Genomic DNA, 18,860 nt, shown 5'->3' with positions numbered 1-18,860 from the left:
CGTATATATATATGTGTACACACAGATAGATTTGTATTTTCAGTTGGACATTTCAAATTAGAAGTCTCATAAACATCTGTAATTCAACTCTAACCCCCTACCCCACCCCACACTCATTATATTTCAGTTTGTTTATTATTTAAAGTTTTTCAATATCTGGAATATAGTGTATAATTCAGATGCCTTCTTAAGAAAATACACACACACACACACACACACACACACACACACACACACACACACACACACACAGAGCTTTCTAGCCAAGCTTCAACTTATTGACTGTCTTGTCATAGATCATTTCTCACCTCACTCTTTTGCTGTCAATGAAAGAACACCTGAGTGAATATAACTCTTGGCTTTCCCACTTACTACTTGTGTGACATTAATTAGTCATTTCAAGTATTTAAGCTTTAGTTTATTTCTTTATACATTGGTGATAACAAAATTTGTACTACCTACTACACTTTGGTGAAAAAAGTGCTATACTAACAGTAAAGTACTATGTGATTATAATGTTAAGTACTTTTCTTGATAACATTCTATAACATAATATTCTTTCTAAGATAACCAGATTCTTTCTTATATTCTAATTCCATTTTTCCAGGAGTAAAATCTATATACTATTTACTTCAATAATTTTATTTACCTTTCCTGAAGCAAAATGTTGTAATATATAAAAGGTTTTAAAAGGCTAGAAGAGGTTATCTAAATCAGTGAGGAACTGATTCTAAGCAACAGAGAATGAGAAATAGTTTTTCTTAAAAAGAAAATAAAACCCTCCATAAAGGCATTAAAAACAATATTCTACTTCTGCTTCTATTGAAGAATGTTTTAGTGAGAGAAGGCTTTAACAAATAAAAAGAAATATAGTGTGTAATGTTTTAGACAGGTTTGAAATAATGAAGAAGGCCAGAGATTGAATTTGAAAGAGAGAACTTTCAAAAAAAACTTTGTAGACATTCATGAAAATTTGAAAAAGATCAAACCCCAGATGTGTATAGTTTTCCAGATTCTGTTTCCAATTTCTGTGAGATAAGATTGAGGAAACAGCAGAATCAAGGATATTATAAAAATTATTAAGGGATTTTAAGGAAGATCAATGAGGAAAAAGTGTAGCTCGAAACAAGACAAAGTAAGCAAAAAAAAAGGTAAACACTTACAGAGTAAAACAAAATGATGGAATAAATTGGTAGGTGGGTAATTGAGGTAAATAAAAAGAGGTTGCCTTAAGTTATAAGGGAAGGAGGGTAGATTGTAGAATTAATATTGAGATTAAAGAAAAGTAACCCAGTAAATAATTACTGGTTATTAAAAAGTCATAATTGATTTAAAAGTTTCAGCTGGATATTTTAAGTGAAATGTAAGTATTCTTAAGCAACTTTTTTTAAATAAAAAACTAAAAATCTCAATCAATATGGAGAATAATTATGTTGTCATTTTCACAGGATTTATATTTCATTTATGCCACATGTGAGGGACTGATATCTGTGTACCATGTATAAGTTTATTTCCTTTTCAAAATGGGAGGTGAAGGGATTTAAGTAAATCCTCCTCCACACTCCAGATTGAAATATTCCAAAAAGAATCAGAAGCAAGGCTTGTGGGGGAAAGAGGGTGATGAAAGGTCAAGATTAAGAAGATGGATGTTTGACAGGATGCTTGTCGGAGAGTAAAAATATATATCATGTAGAGAAGAAAGGCAAGAAATAGAACATTAGGGCCATAAAAACAGTTTTGAATATTTTATGAGATGAAACAACTATATGTTCTTAGAAAAAAGCAGCTACTTATTTTGCAAGAAATGATAGAATAGAGCCACAGAAGTTTTATCAGGTCATTCTGTAAGGATCCAAAGAAAATGAAGACATGAGTAATAATAGTTGATTTCTAGCTCAAAAGAACTAAGATAGCTATTTCTTGACCCAATTAAAATGGAAAATCCTGTTGTCTTTCCAGAGCAGTACTCTTGACTTATAGAGAAGTTTATGGAATTTATCAAAACATATAACTATTCTGCACTTCTAGTTGATTCACATGGGCACAAATGATTGTATACACACACACACACACACACACACACACACACATACACACACACACTGCTCTTACCTAGTTGCCTCTCCTTTAAAGGTTCATTCCATCTGTCTGTATATAATTATATCTATATCAGAGTTCAGTACCTCACTTACAATGTTCCTCTTTATTCCAAATCTGCTCTCATCCTTGATGGTTACAGTATTCATCTATTATAATAAACTTTCAATTCTTGGATCTCATCTCCAGTCTTCCTTAGCTATTCTCAGAGGTAGTTCAATTTTAGATTTTAAAAGAATCCTGAAACTAAAGCAAATATTTTTTAAAAATTAAGCAAAAAACTGAAGATTCTAGGGGCAGATGTTGCACTTTTGATGATAAGAAATAAAAAAGAAAAAAATTGATTTGGGAATATTTGGTTAAGAAAGTAGTGTCTAAAATTAGAATTTGTGATTCTAGATCATGGCTTAAAATATGGAAGCAAAAAATACCAACAACTTAAAATAAAATATAAGGCTTAAAAAATAACTTGCATCCTTGACATAGCTAGTATAGATTTGGTTAGATAAAAGTTTGTCTTAAAAAAGACCTGAACATGTTAGTGATCAGCAAGCTCAAAATGAGTCTCGACATCTCAGTGGAGAAACTAAACCAGGTTGGTCTCAAATCCACTAGTGAGTTAACCAAACCTCTACCTAACCTTATAAAGACCACCCCCCCACAAACAGAAAGGAGGATGAGAACAATTTGATCCAAAGGTCATGAAGGTGATTGAACCTGTACTATGGAGCTTTTAGAGCCTGCTCAGATATGAAGGATGTCAAGGTCAGGATATCACTGGTTGTCTTGACTTTTAGGTTGCCACTGAATTTTGGTAACTCTAGCAGACATAGTGAAGCTGACAAACTTGTCCATCTTTGCCTCAATAAAATATAATTAATGCACAAGTCAAGGTATCACCCCAAAACAAAAGACCAAGAACACAAACCAGAAATATAACATAGTAGTTATAAAAGCTAAAGAAAGCTTTTCTATATAAAGAGAAGTGGAACTTCAGGGGACAATGTGATAATTCCCATTGTAGTCTATCAGACTTAATCTAGAATTTTGCCATCAGTAAAAGGTGCTGCAAGAGAATCCAGAGGATGGTGTCATTTATGAAGACAAACCCCAAAATTTGAAATAGTTTTATAAAGAAATGTATTAGGTCATTTGATAGAAGATAGAAAGTGGGCAAGAAGTTATAGCTTCTTCTTGTCCAGACTCTGAAAGATTTATATTATTATATAGGTTTTAGCAAAGGTACCCATATATGAACCACACAAATCAAGTTAAGCAATTTTGCCAAAAGGGCAATTTGAAAGCAAGGTTAAAAGACAGATACCAGTAAATATAAACATTTAATAAAATGTGAACTAAGCCAAAACACAAGGGAAATCCAAAATACAAACTTAAGTGGGCCCAAAGCAGGACAGGGTGAATGGACTCAAAAAATGAATGTTTGGGTAGATCCAGGATCTGGGAGAACTCAAAATTCCTTGTACCTATCTTTAGTATTCTTGGAGAGAGAGAAAAAGGTCGTATTCTGGATTCAAAAATCTCTAGTTGTGTAAAGTTCAATGTAAACAGCATACTAAGTTTTTTTGAACAATATAATAGCAACTAAAATAGGTAAAGGATCTCAAGCCAAAGCCAAATGAGAATTGATTATAAAACTTGAGAATGTTTAAACTGGCAAAGACAAGACAATTGGGAGGATGTAGGGGAATAATATGATAGCTATAATATAATAAACATTTGAAATATTATGATAAATAGGGTGAGTTATAGTTGCATTTATCCACAGATGGAGGAACTAGGAAATGTATAGAGGAAAGTTCATAAGAATTAGGCTCTCCCCAAGTAAAATGGACTGTTTTAAGAGGTGGCAGGTTTAGAAATCTAGAGACAAAAGGTTTATGACCATTTGTTGGGCATGTGGTGGGAATTCTTTTTTTTGATTATGTGTTTATATAGCTAAATGCCAAGGTCCTATCAAATTATCAAATTCTGTGGTTCTATAATATTGTGAATGGAATTTCTAACCTAAATTGGTAATATTAAGATCTTAAAGTCCTTAAAAGAATGTGTTTCCTTAAAATCCTTCTTCAAATCATTCAATTCACATATTGAATGGATTTTAATTGTTCTAAACTTAGAAGAAATGTACAATGACTGTACAATCATGCAATTTTCTTTCATATGTTTAAATATTAATATAGTCTCCCTATGTTTGTTATTGTTCTAGCTTAAATGACACCAGTTTATATTTTTGGCTAATTTCCTACTACTGATCTTTTTTCCTTCAATCTTCCAATCAGTTGTGTTGTTCATTTTCATAGTGTCATATATTTATAGCTAGAAGAGACATAAGAACTCATTTACTGATTAATTTTAAAGTGAAAAAAAATCAAGTCTATAAGGATCATGTAACATGGCTGAGACAAAAGTTGCAATTTAAACTCTTATCCTCAGTTATTTCCATTGCATTTTGTTTTGAAATTCTCTCTGGTTACAAAGAATGATTGAATTTCACTTGATAAATTTTCTTACTTTAGTACACTTTTTATTCATATGTGAATTATTTAATTTCATAATTTGCACTACCAGAATTGATACTGCAGTCACACTGACAAGATAACCCATATCTTTTGTTCTAAGCCCACATCAGCAACATATTGAGGCAGGTGAGATCTGGTATAGCCCAAGGTCTATGACAGGGTTGACATGTCAAAGCAAGATAGTAACATGTGGGCAATGAATGAAGGAAGGAAACAGCATTTATTATGTGCAAAGCACTAATTGTTGAGGATGTAAATAGAAAAGTAAAACAGTCCCTTATCTTAGTGAGCTCACTAATAGAGGAGACAACACATATTATTATCTACAGGACAGATGAAAGGTCACAAAATCTTTATACTGCATCAACAAAACAGATGAAAATGCATCTTCAGTATGATTTTGACTGATAAAATTATATTCATTTCTACTATGCCCAAAGGGCTATAAAACTATGCATACATTTTGATGCAGCACTGTTAAGTTTATGTCTCAAAGACATTCATAAAAAGAAGGTGAGGGGGAAAGATCTATTTGTACAAAAATATTGATAGTGGCTCTTTTTGTGGTGGTTAAGAATTGGAAATTCGGGGGATGCCCATCATTTAGGGAATGGATAAATGAGTTGTGTCATATGATAGTATAAAATATTATTGTACTATGAGAAATGATGAGCATAATGATTTCAGAAAAAACTGGATATATTTACATGAACTAATGCAATGTGAAGTGAACAGTGCCAGGAGAACATTGTAAAAGCAATACTGTTCTTTGAAGAACTGTGAATGACTTCGGTATTCTCAGCAACAAAATTATCCAAGACAATCCCAAAGGGCTAATGATAAAGTATGCTATCCACCTTCAGAGAGAAAGCTGATGTTGTTTGAATACAGTCTGAAGCATGATATTTTTCAAGTTCTTTCATTCTTTTTTCATCTTGTACAGCATGACTTTGGGGGGATGTTTTACATGATTACATATGTATAAACTATATCTGATTGCTTAACATCTCAGAGAGAAGGAAGAAAGAAAGGGAGAGAATATGGAATTCAAAACCAAAAAAAAAAAACTTGTTTAAAATGTTTTAATATAATGGGGGTAATAAAGTATATATTTTTAAAAGCATAGATGATATTTATAAATTTTATAGTAATAAAAATCTTCTATCCATTTCTGAGGTCGAGCCATTTGACAGTGTCAAGGACTTAGTTATATAAAACTCTCTTTTATATATCTTCAGTAGTTGTGACTACGAAGAAGCAGTTGTCAGTTTACATCTCCACTAAGAGTAATTCCTTGGATGATGGTTGCAGGAACTAGAAAGCCATCTGAGCCTGTGGGCTTGTGGTATGATTGTTTCTAGAGCTCTTGGGCTCAAAATGCTGTATGATATCCAACATTATATGTGGGAAGGAAATGATCAAGATGGTATCAATGGTGTGATTTAACTGGCACATGGAAATTCCTCTCTCTCATGGTGTTTTGCCACTTTCCTGGTTTCAATGCTTTATATGTGATGATTTGTGGAAATAGCTTTTACCTACTCCATAGGAATCAATCCCGTGAAGGATGATTGTTAGAACTAGGCTGGAAAGAGAAAAGTGGTCATTAGTGGAGTATTGGGATCATTGCTATTCCTAGGGCTCTTATTTTTCTAGCCACTGTTGAAATATATGTTTATGTTTACCCTTAGCAATGGTGATGATAAAAGACAAAACTATTCAAGATCTGGAGTAGAAGCAGTGGGATGTGGGGATATTCATACTGGCAGAGCTTTTGGATTTAATTTTGTGGACTATCTTCTTCAAGGTATTGGAACACATGTTGGTCTAAGTTGTTTTGACTTACCTATCATATGCTGCTTCCTGTCTCTCTTTCAAGTTGCCTTTCTTTTTATTCTGGGCTGTTCTTCTGCAACCTATTATCATCAGTATAGAGAAAAAGAACAGAGGGAAATCAGATATTTGAGAACCCCAGCAGTGATTCACATTGTGGCAGTGACCAAGAGATCAGTTATCATGCCAGCACCAAATAGTGAATTAAAGATAGTTTGGTAGTTTAAACCAGATAGCTGTGCCTTCTAATGATCAGGACCTTCAAGACAACTGTTAAAATGGATGCAGATACTAAGATTGCAGTTTTCTTGAGGGAAATTGCATCACCAAGTTCTTTCAAAGGCATAATCTTGGTATGGAAATGACCCTAGTTTCTGAGAAGGTTATGATAGCAAAATACAAACTGTTATAAGGCTCAAACATGCTAGAAGAGCTTCAGGGATAGTGAAGCTAACTGAACAAATTTCTTTCCCAAGTACAAATGGACTCATCAATAATAGGCTGGATACTTGGATATTTTTTGGTCGTGGTAACTCCTTGCACAAATTAAAATATAATGGTCATCAGTCCTATGTAGTATTTGTCATTATTTTTGAGTGAAAGTAGCAGAGTAGTAGAATATGGGGAAAGGGAGCTAAGAAGCACATTTCTTTTTTTAACTATAAATTTTAATTTTTCTTCTGATACTCTAAATATGAGATTCTTGCTAATGACCAGCAAACACATTCAGCTATGGAGGGGCAAACTCACATTATTATTGACATTCTAGCCATAAATAAAGTCAGAAGAAAAAAAATTTGACATGCTCCAAGAGCTATAAAACTGTGCATACCCTTTGAACCAGCAGTGTCTCTACTGGGTCTGTATTTCAGAGATCATTAAAAAAGAGAAAAGGACTCACATGTAAAAAATGTTTGTAGCAACCATTTTGTAGTGTCAAGGAAGTGGAAACTGAATGGATGCCCATCAGATGGGGAATGGCTGAATAAGTTATGGCATATGAATGCAATGGAATATTATTGTTCTATAGGAGACAATCAGCAGAATGATTTCAAAAAAGTCTGAAGAGACTTGCATTAACTGATGCTAAGTGAAATGCATAGAACCAATAGTACACTGTACACACCAATAAGGTTATTTGGTGATTAATTGTGATGGACATGGCTATTTTTCATAATGAGATAATTCAGGCCAGTTCCAATAAACTTGTGATGAAGAGAGCCATCTGCATCCAGAAAGAGGACTATGGGGACTAAATGTGAATCACAACATAGTATTTTCTCCTTTTTTGTTGTTCTTTGCTTGTTTTTTTTTTTCTTTTTCATTTTTTGCTTTCTGATTTGATTTGTCTTGAATAGTATGATAAATGTAGAATTATGTTTAGAAGAATTGCACATGTTTAACCTAAATTGGATTACTTTGCTGTGTAAGGGAGGGAGGTAGAAAGAAAAGAGGGAGAAAAATTTGGAACACTAGATTTTGCATACTATCTTTGCATGTGTTTTGAAAATGAAAAGCTATTATTAAAAAAAATTAATAAGAAAGATAAATTTCAGCAGAATGAAGGGAAGGATTACAGATACAACCCAGATAGGTAAAGAGAAGAGTTTTTGGAGTTGACTTAGTCATACACCCAAAGGTTACATAATACAGTATTTTATATGATATTTGATTGTCTTGTATTAGAGTAATAAGAATATTTATGAGTAATGTCACTCTGAAAATGTTTTTACTTATATGCCAAAATCAGTTACAGAACATGAAAAGGAAGAGATAGTCTATAAAGTACTCAACTAGATCATGCAAATTAAATCAACATATACTTTGATATTTGGTGAATTCAATGTAAACATAAAGAAAGGTAAGGATAGTGAACAATATATCTCACTTTGGCTCAGCAAAAAAGAAATATAGGAATAGAAGGACTTGTAGACTAAAGACACCTTTAAATCATAAATGTTTTTTTCTCAAGAAAAGAATTAGCATGCACTAGACATGAAAAGCAATAAATAACATCACAAAAATGAAATCGATTTTAAGTCACAAACAGGAAAAAAAAACCTAGTTATTGATGTGGGAGTTATCCCTGAATCAACCATCTGTAAAGCAGTCAGAACATTGATTTGTCTGAACCAAGATTAAAATAAGTAAAAAAGCTGAAAGAAAAAATAAACAGCAAAAAGAATATGGCGTATAATGGAAATAACTGAATTCTGAATTACTTAAATTTGTAAGTGATAATGAAAAACAATTGTTTAATGGACAATAGGAATAACACGGATTATAATAAATTTATAAAGACATTTAAAAGAATAAATTGGCATTATAAGGAGAACAAAATGTTTTTAAAGTTTCTTAGTCAGCAAATATTTTATTTACTTGATAAATGCAGAGAGCAGCCAAGGGCTACATTAATTTAGAATATAAATTAATTTGTAAAAATCATAAGGAGAAAAGTGATATATTATCATAAGACTTTCTATAAAGCTGAAAGCATAAATAGAAAGTAAACATAGTTGGAAAAATAGTTTGCTGAGAAATTCAAATAATAAATTATTCCAAAAGCATTTTAACATGAAAATGTAAGAGATAAAATAATGCAAAGGAAAAATTTTAAAATCTGCATGATATTGACAACAACCTGTTTTCACCAACAAGGACAAAATAACCAACACACTTGGACTCTTAAGTTTAACATCTTGAATGTGCTAGGGCCGAGTGAAGGGAGGGAAGACTGGAGGGGAAAGGAGGTAATAGATATAATCCTACCAAGGTCAAAGATATAAAAGAAGTTAATATTGGACCAGATATAAATAAAGGACATTTATGTTGAAGGTGACAAAACTCTAAGGATGCTAAGGAATGACTTTGCAAATTATTTGAAGGAGAGAAAGATATCAAATAGCAAAGTAGTGAAAAAACTGACAGATCAAATAGACCAGGACTTCTTAAACTTTTTCCACTTGTGACCCCTATTCACCTGAGAAATTTTTTCATGGTCCAGGGAACATAAGGATAGAAAATAGCTATAGAAATCAAACATTTATTGATAAATTATAATTTTGCAACCCCCAATTCAATTATGAGATAATATATGGAATCATGAACCATTTTATAAGAAGTTGGGAGATAGACCACTAGTCTGTATGTTAACTTTCTTTTCTTTATTTAAAAAAAAAAACTTTATAAAAAGTTTTTATCTACATGGATTGAAGATACTTTTCTTGAAGGTATTAGTAGGAAACAAGTAGATTTTTATAAACAGTAGAACAAATCTTTATCATTTGTACAATTGAGTGTAAAATCCCACTGCACCAATTTGTTGGTTTTGAAAAACAATTTGATTTGGGAAATCAAATCAAAAGTTGTTTTTCACGGAAAGGGTTTACTTTTTATATATTAAAGAATAAAATTACTTGAATGATATAACAAAAATGATCCTGTTGAAACATCAAGAGACCTATCAAATTGGGAGATATATGTTCACCAAAAGTGTTTGCTACAATGAGGAGATCTACTGTAGATTCTAAACTGAAAAGGCATTTCCTATGAAAAAAAAATTTTTGTGAGTAAGATTATCCATGATATCATTTGTAGATTATTTTATAATAGTAGTATTAAGGCCGAGAACATGGGTAAGACTCGTGGAAGAGGTAACTATCAAGATAACCAGGTTAGTCATCTGTATAGGAAAGATCAAGTAGATGAAAAATGTCTATTTCCCAAATTATTACAAACAGTTAGATGGGATCCTATAGTTTATTGATTAGAATGTATATCTGCAACAAATTATATAAATGCATAAGAAGTTAGAATCAGTGTTACAAGGGAAAAGGAGAACTGATTACCTCAAGAAATTGGTAGGCTTTTTTAAAGATACCAAACTTTTCAAATAAGCAAAATCCCATTGTTTTATACTTCTTTCCATCTATATTGATGAACTGCAGAACATAACTACATTTGAAGAATTGAATATGAATGTCACACAGGGGAACAATGAATAGGCATGTAATAAGGCATGTTGTATAACCAGTAAGGAACAGACGTAAGAGATAAATATAAGACAAGGAGAAAAAAATCAAATGTACCTTCTGTATAATGTAGTGGGATAATAATAAAAATTGCAAGAACAGGCAGTAAAGGATGGGTTCTCTGCATCACTGACTAATTAGGTAGAATTCTTTCTGATAATGTTATTTTCTCTCTATGCATTGCAAAAGTTTATTTCTCAGTTTTCATCCTAATAATTTGTTTTTCCTTCTTTGGAGAAAATTGAACCTCAATTATTTTTATTAGGCTTTTAAAATATTTGTTTTGTTTATCAGTCCAATTACTTTTTTAATCTTTCCTTTTGTTTTCAGAAAATTTTTATTTGCCATGGTAAATATCCTTTCAAGGTTTTTTTTGTTTTGTTTTGTTTTGTTTTCTTTTTTTGTTTTTTTTTTGTTTTTTTTTTAATTAGGCACTCTTTCTTAATCTAAATATCCAAAGATACAGATTTTCCTCTGAAGACTGCTTTAACAATTTCAAAAAATTTATTGGATTGTATCAATTATATTTTTGTTCTATTACTTTGTAATACTTTATTAATTATTTTATAAGATTATATTTATTTATAGTTTATTCCAAACTCCATTCATTATGAATGATAAAATTACTATGTCTAACTCTAGATCTGTATCTTTTTTCATATTTCACTATTAATTATAATTGGTATTGTATCCATTGTGTCCATTATTTTTTCTATTTTGCCATGAAGATCCCCCAATTTTTAAAAAGTAATTTTGTCTGTTATCTTTTTGTAGACCTGCCAAAATTATAGCTATCTCTTTTATGATAAGCTGATATGGCTGCTGGATCTGTGATTTTTCTCATCAATATAGGAAAATCCTATATTAGGAAAGTCCTTTTAACAATGCATGCAGGAACCTTTCTAGCTATTTACATTTTTTGAAAATTGGCTTATAGAGTTGATTAAGTGACATGCCTCAAGTCACACAGCATTATATTTCAGAGACAATACTTAAACTCAGTTCTTTCTGAATCTGAGACCAGATCTTTATTAAATGATATAATCTACCTTTCACTACCTATTCACTACCTTTGGAGTTTGGATTTATTTTTCATATTGTTTCGTTGTTATACGAAATATGTATAATATTGATTGTAACTGAATACAGATTGGTGCATTCTCTCTTTCTCCCTCTATCGCTTTCTTTTTTTAACTTAACCTTTCTTGAGAGTTTTTATCTTCTTTAGAGTGGGAGATGTTTTCTTTCACAATTTGACTTTTATGGAATTTTTTTGCATATTAAACATATTTTTGAATATTAAGCATATGGTTTCTTAATTGTGGGTAATAATAAGGAAGAGAACTTAGAACTCAAAAATCTTAAGAGGAAATTTTTAAAAATTATTTTGAATATAACTGGTGAAAAACATTAAATAAATAAGAAAAAAATGTACTCAAAATGAATTCTAGAATAGTAAAACCAACAAAAGGACTGAGTGAAAAAATTTTCTGGCCCAAGACAATTTAGGAATCAACAAGAAAGTTCTTTCAGAAAAGACTGAAAATGGAGGGTAGTCCAATAAAGGCAAAAACCCAGGAAAAAATGCATCAGATTGCACCTTTTCATGCCAGCAATACACCTTGGGGTGACTAAATCAGCAATGGACTTCTGGAACTTATAACCCACAGCTGTTCAGAAGGAGATTACATGGACCCCTTTACTGGCATTGAGTAGGACTCTGTTGCCTTATTCATGTTTGAATCTTAGTCAAAGTTCTAGGACAAAGAGAAGTACTAGAATGCCAGAGCTGGTTGCCAAAGAGAACTGGAGAATTTGGTTCCAGTTTTAGGACAGAAAAAAGAACTTCTTATTATTTACAGAGCAGATCATAAGTCAGAAGATTAGTAAATAAAACCACCTTGGAAACCTTACAGACCTCTAGAACTAGTTCTGAAAATAGCTGCACCAAAAAAACCCTGAAGCTTGGACTAGTACCCCTCCACATAGGAAATAGAACCTAACTTTAACATAAAGTTAAAACTTAGAAATAGGTTGGAGAAAATGAGCAAGCAGCAGGAACAAAAAGAGCTTGACTATATAACATCAGTTATGGTAATAGGGAAGATCAAAACACGAACTCAGAAGATGACAACAAATATAAACTGCTCCATCCAATGCCTCACAGGAAAATGTGAATTACTTCTAGACCCCAAAAAAAGAATTTTTGGAAAAGCTCAAAGGGGATTTTAAAAATCAAATAAAAGGAATAGAGGAAAAATTGAGAAAAGAAATAAGAGTGATACAAGAAAATCATGAAAGAGTCAACAAATTGGTAAAAGAAGACCAAAACAAAAAAAAACAAAAAACAAAAAACAAAACCTATTAAAGAAAATATCACCTTTAAAAACAGAATAGACTAAATGGTAAAAGGGACAAAAATCCAATAAAAAGAACAACTCCTTAAAAAGTAGAATTGGCCTGCCTTTTAAGCTAATGATTTCATGAAACAAAAGAAATAATAAAATCATAGGAATGAAAAAAATGGAAGAAAATGTAAAGAAAATGGAATGAAGAAAAACAACTGGCCTGGAAAATAGGTTCAGGAAAGATAATTTAAGAATTATTGGACTATCTGAAAGACACAATTTTTAAAAAGAGTCTAAATAACATTTTTCAAGAAATTATCAAGGAAAACTATCTTCATATTCTAGAATCAGAGGATAAAATAAAAATTGAAAGAATCCACTGATCATCTACTGAAAGAAATCTGAAAATAAAATCTCCAAGGCAAGTCCAATTACAGAACTCCCAGGTCAAGAAGAAAATATGATAGCAGTAAAAAGTAAACAATTCAAATATTCTGTCTCAGTCAGGGATTTAGCAACTTCCATATTAAAAGAGTCAAGAACTTGGAATATAATATTCTAGAAAGCAAAAGAACTAGAAGGATGACCAAGTGAATTATCAACCCACTGAGTACAGTTCTTCAGAGAGAGAAAAAAATGGATAATTAGTGAAATAAATGAATACTTTCAAGTACTTCTGATGAAAAGGTCAGAGCTGATTAGAAAATTTCACTCTCAAATACAAGACTCAGGGGAAAAACTCATAATGAATTCAATAAAGTTGAATTCTATATTCCCACACGGGAAAATTATACTTGTAATGCTTAGGAACATTATCATTATTAGGAGAGTTGGAAGATATCTTTATAGGCAGAGAGTGCAGAGTTGATTATAAAGGGATGATATCTTAAAAAATGAAATTAAGGGATGAGAAAAAGTATTGCACTGGGAAAAGAGGGAAGGGACAGATAGAACAGAGTAAATTATCTGACATAAAAGAGGCACAAAAGAACTTTTACAATGACAGAAAAACTGGGGGCAATGGGGCAGTGCTTGAGTCTTTCTCTCATCAGAATTGGCTCAAAGGGGAAGTAATATACACATTCACATAGGTATCAAATCTATCTTGCTCTATAGGAAACTGGGAGGGAGGTTGATAGAAAGGAAGACAAATTTGGGGAATATATAGTCAGAACTAAAAATGTTTTATGAGGATGGGTGAAAGTAGAAAGAGAGAAGAGTAACCTGGGAGGAAAAAAAATGTAGAAAAATATACAATAATCTTATCTGTGCAAAAAATATACAAAGCAAATGTCTGCAATAAAGGTCTCATTTCTCAAATATATAGAGAACTGAATCAAATTTTAAAAATATAAGTCATTTCCCAAATTGTGAATGATCAAAAGATATAAACAGGTAGGTTTAAGATGAAAAAAAAATCAGTTATCTATAGTAAAAAAAAATGCTCTAAATGACTATTGATTAGAGAAATATAAATTAAAACAAGTCTGAGACATCACCTATCCCTATTAAACTGACCAATATGACAGGAAAAGAAAATGACAAATATTGCATGGGATGTGGGAGTGGTAAATTGATCTATCTATTCTGGCAAGTAATTTAGAACTATGCCCAAAGGGAGATAAAAGAGAGATATACACTTTGTCGTCGCAATATAAATACTATTTTTGAAAAAAGATTTTTAAAATGAAAAGAAAAGAAAAAGGACCTAGATATACAAACTATTTATGTCATTTTTTTTTGTAATGGGAAAAAAAAAACTGGAAATTGAGGGCATGTCTATCATAGGTGAAATGGCTGAAGAAGTTGACCAGTAATCATGGAATACTATTGTGCTATAAGATATGATGAGCAAGATCCTTTCATAGAGACTTAGAAAGGCTTATATGAACTGATGCAAAATGAAATAAGTAGAACCAGGAGAACACTGTGCATAGAAATAATAATATTGTATCATGATCAACTGTGAATAACTTAGCTATTCTTAGCCATACAATGATCCAAGACAATTCTGTAGGATTTATACTGAAAAATGCTATCCATATCCAGAGAAAGATCTGATTGAATCTGAATGTATATCAAAGCCTACTTTTAATTTTTTTCTTCTTTATTTTTTCTAGGTGTGTGTGTTTGTGTGTTTGTTTGTTTTTATGTTGTGGTTTTGATTTGTTGTTGTTTTTGGTATGTGCTTTCTTTTACAAAAGGACTAATACAAAAATGTTTTGTATTATTGCATATGTCTAACTTATATCAAATTGTTTGCCTTCTCAAAGAGTGGGGAGGAAGTAAAGAAGTCAGAAAATTATAACAGAATTTTTTAAAAAGGCTATAAAATAATTTTTATAAAATAAATATTATCTTATAAAATAATTTAAAATAATTTTAGAAAATATTAACTAAATATTTTAAATCATATTTTCTACTATTTCTATATTGGGATATAAATATTAATGATTAATTTTAGAGATATGTATTAATTCCACATAGATTCTGGATCTCTAACCATTATCTGATATATTTACTGCAAATTTGTTCCTCCCAATAGTTTGGGTCAACCCATTATTCCTAAATCTAGTTGTCTTAGAATTTTTTCTTGAATAGTGATTCCTTCCCAGTATGTTTTCATGTGTGGTTATTTCAAATACTAAATTTTTATTAACAAACTTATTAATCTTTCCTATTGTTATATTCTAATAACCTTTTCCCACTACTTTACCATTTCTATAATTAGTTTTATATGTGAACTTTCAAATCTAGAACTATATCCTGCCTTCTTCAGCTTTTTCAAATATATGCATATTAATTACATTTCTTTTTAATATAACATTATATGACTTTAGAAGATTCTAAGAGATAACGTTCTTATATATCAATTGATTTAGCAATCAATATATTAGTTTGCTAAGTGCTTTTTTAAAAACTATATTTGCTCAACATAACAATCATAACCCTTCCTTGATCCCTACAAGTTTTCTTTATACTATTTGATAAGCTCATTCCTACAAATCTAATGTGTGTATTTATAAAAGCAATTTTAGTTAGTTTGCCTTGATTTTTGTTGACATAGAAATGTAGATGATTTTTCTAAGTTTGTCTTAAATTTCACTACTTTGCAAGAATAATTTATATTCAGTTATACTGTTTTTAATATCTCAAATTTCCTCCTTCCTATTATACATAGAAAGCCATGCAAAACATCTCCAAGTTAATAATGTTCTGGGGTGGGAGGGATGGAGAGAAAGAAAGACTCCACTATGAGTCCATCAGTTCTCTCTATGAAAGTAGACATTTTGGAAATATATTAAATCATTTTATTGATTAGTTACTAATTTTTGATAATTATCTTTACAATATCTCTATTATGATGTAAATTGGTTTCATGGTTCTGTTTAACTCACTCTGCTTCAGTTCACACAAAGTTTTCTTGAAACCATCCCCTTCATCACTTCTTACATTTCTTAGTATTCCATCCATAGAATAACTTATTACTTATATATTTTTTGGTAATCATACATCATATTTCTCTATAGACAATAGTTTATAGACAATTGACTTCCTTATTGATAATGTTTATTGATCTATTTCTTTATTGATTTTTTTTTACATATTATGTTTTATTTATTTTACTGAAAACTTGAACCATCCTGATGTAGTCCATATATTTCATAGGCACTGCATCCCTGGTTGTGGTCATTTGTAGCAACTTGTAAAGAAGTGACTTCCATGGACATATGATGTAGAAGTGTGATATGATAAACAAATTAGGAAGAAATTTTACCTATTATCCCTTTGGATAAGGGAAGAATTTGTGAACAAACAAGATACGGGGTAATAGTATGTAAAATAGATAATTTTGATTATATATTAAATTAAAAGGCCTTTTACAGAAACAAAACCAATGAAGCTTGGATTAGAAGGAAAGCAAAAAAAAATGAATAAAAAGAATTTGCAGCAAAATACTGGATATTGAGAGGATGCTCATCAATTGGGGAGTGGCCGAACAAACTATTGTATAGAACACTGTTGTGCAATAAGAAATTATAAATAGGTAGTTTTCAGATAAACCTGAAAAAGAAATGTACAAAGTAATGCCAAATGAAAGGAGCAGAACCAGAAAAATATTGTACACAGTATCAGCAATATTGTATAATAATCACCTCTGAAAGGTTTAACTCTTCTCAGCAACATAATGATCCAAGTACAAAGGACTCATAAAGGAAAATGCTATTTACATCTAAATAAAGAACTAGTGGACTTTGAATGCAAAACTGAAGTATACTTTTTTTCACTTTATTCTTTTTCATGTCTTTTTTCCCTTTTGATCTGTTTCTTCTAAAATTGTAACTACTATTGAAATGTATTTTACAAAATAGCACATGTATTAACTATACCAAAATCCTTACCATTTTAAAGAGAAGGAAAGGAGGAAGAAAATTTTGGAACTAAAAATAAATGCTAAAAATTGTCCTGACATATAGTTGGGGAAAAATAAAATCCTATTTTAAAAAAGGAAAAGAACCTATTTGTACAAAAATATTTATAACATCTTTCTGTAATAACAAAGAATTAGAAATTGAGGGATGCCTTTCAGCTGGGGAAAGACTGAACAAGTTGTGTTATGTGATTATAACAGAATGCTATCATTCTACAAGAAATGATGAGCAAAATAATTTCAGAAAAACGTGGGAAGTACTTATATGAACTGATGCAAGGTGAAGTGAGCAAAATCTGTTGTACACAATACCTGCAATACTTTATGATGATCAACTGTGAATAACTTAGCTGTTCTCAGCAAAACAATGACTCAATTAAAAACAATTCTGAAAAGTTCATGATGAAAATGCTGTCTACCACCAGAGAAAGAACTAATTAACTCTGAATACGGATTGAAGCATAATTTATTTTTAGTTCTCTTATTTTTCTTACAGGTAAGGAAACTTAGACAACAGAAGTCAAAGTATCTGGGCTCATACAGCTTTGTAAGTATTTGAGGCCACAATTGATCTCAGGACTTCCTAACTCTGGACCCACCACTTTGCTCACTGTATCACTTAACTGATTATAAGGTACAAGATTATTCTTCCATATTGAATCTCTCATGTCATAGTTGGGTTGGCAGTTTGTACCCAATGCTAATGCATATGGAGCTACTAATTTGAAGTTAACACTATATCATGGTTATTGGGCAGGGAATGGGGGAAGGGGGATGATCTGTGAGCTATTCTTTATGATGATCTGTCAATTAGTAGTCTAATCACTTTATTTTGAACCACTCTTTCTTTTGTCAGGAATTCCTTAGCCTTTCTCAATAATCCCTGCTCATCATAATCTATTTGGTGATCTATAGGAAACTAGTAGAGTTAAACTTCTTTGTGCATCTGTGTGAACAGTATGGGTTACTGATTTCTTTGAATACCTTCTGGAAATATTTTATTTCAAAATCTGAGAAAAGACTCCCTTTTATGGCTAAATCATCATATTTTCAGTAGCCCTAGCAAAACAAATAAACAAACAAACATAAAATACTCTATATATTCTTCTGTAGGAAAATTCTTACTGTACCAAAGTAGAATTCCCAAGAGTCCTGGTAAATGAAGGTTTTTCTTCATCCAACTCTTCTTTTAAACAACTTGCTCTTGGTCAAATACTTCAGAGACACCTAAAATTATCCTGCTTTCTAAATAATTATGTCTCATCTTATGCTGTTTATACTATAGGTAGGAAAATAATCTCCAGTTTCAAAGAGTAAATACATAGTTTATTTAATTAGTGACCACCCTCTCCCTTCCCCTCCAAAGTAATCTGGGTTGATACAATTTCTTGCTTTTGAAATATAGGCTCTAAAAAGCCAATTCATTAACTTGCTAATATTTCTTCCAGATAGACAAGGTTTTGTAAAAGTAAATTCCAGAGTACAGTTACTTAGTTAAAGGAGTTAATGTTGAACAAAAGAATATTTCCAGAATAATTTACATTTCAGTGCTTACTCATTAAGTTGCTAAACTGTTTCT

General features: G+C 31.2%; 1 long non-coding RNA gene across 1 annotated transcript in view; it reads right to left on the bottom strand.

Moving 5' to 3' along the window:
* Positions 1 to 6,510: 6,510 nt before the first annotated feature.
* LOC141555082 (uncharacterized) overlaps positions 6,511 to 18,860 on the bottom strand; it is an 88,571-nt gene continuing 76,221 nt past the window's right edge. Inside the window, exon 3 of the long non-coding RNA XR_012486072.1 lies at positions 6,511 to 6,553. This is a non-coding gene — a long non-coding RNA (uncharacterized LOC141555082). The remainder of the gene's footprint in view (positions 6,554 to 18,860) is intronic.

The sequence above is a fragment of the Sminthopsis crassicaudata genome, chromosome 1 (genome assembly GCF_048593235.1).
Source record: "Sminthopsis crassicaudata isolate SCR6 chromosome 1, ASM4859323v1, whole genome shotgun sequence".
In the NCBI taxonomy this organism is placed as follows: Eukaryota; Metazoa; Chordata; class Mammalia; order Dasyuromorphia; family Dasyuridae; genus Sminthopsis; species Sminthopsis crassicaudata.
Note: the sequence above shows the minus strand (reverse complement) of the source record. Positions and strands in the feature narration are given on the sequence as shown.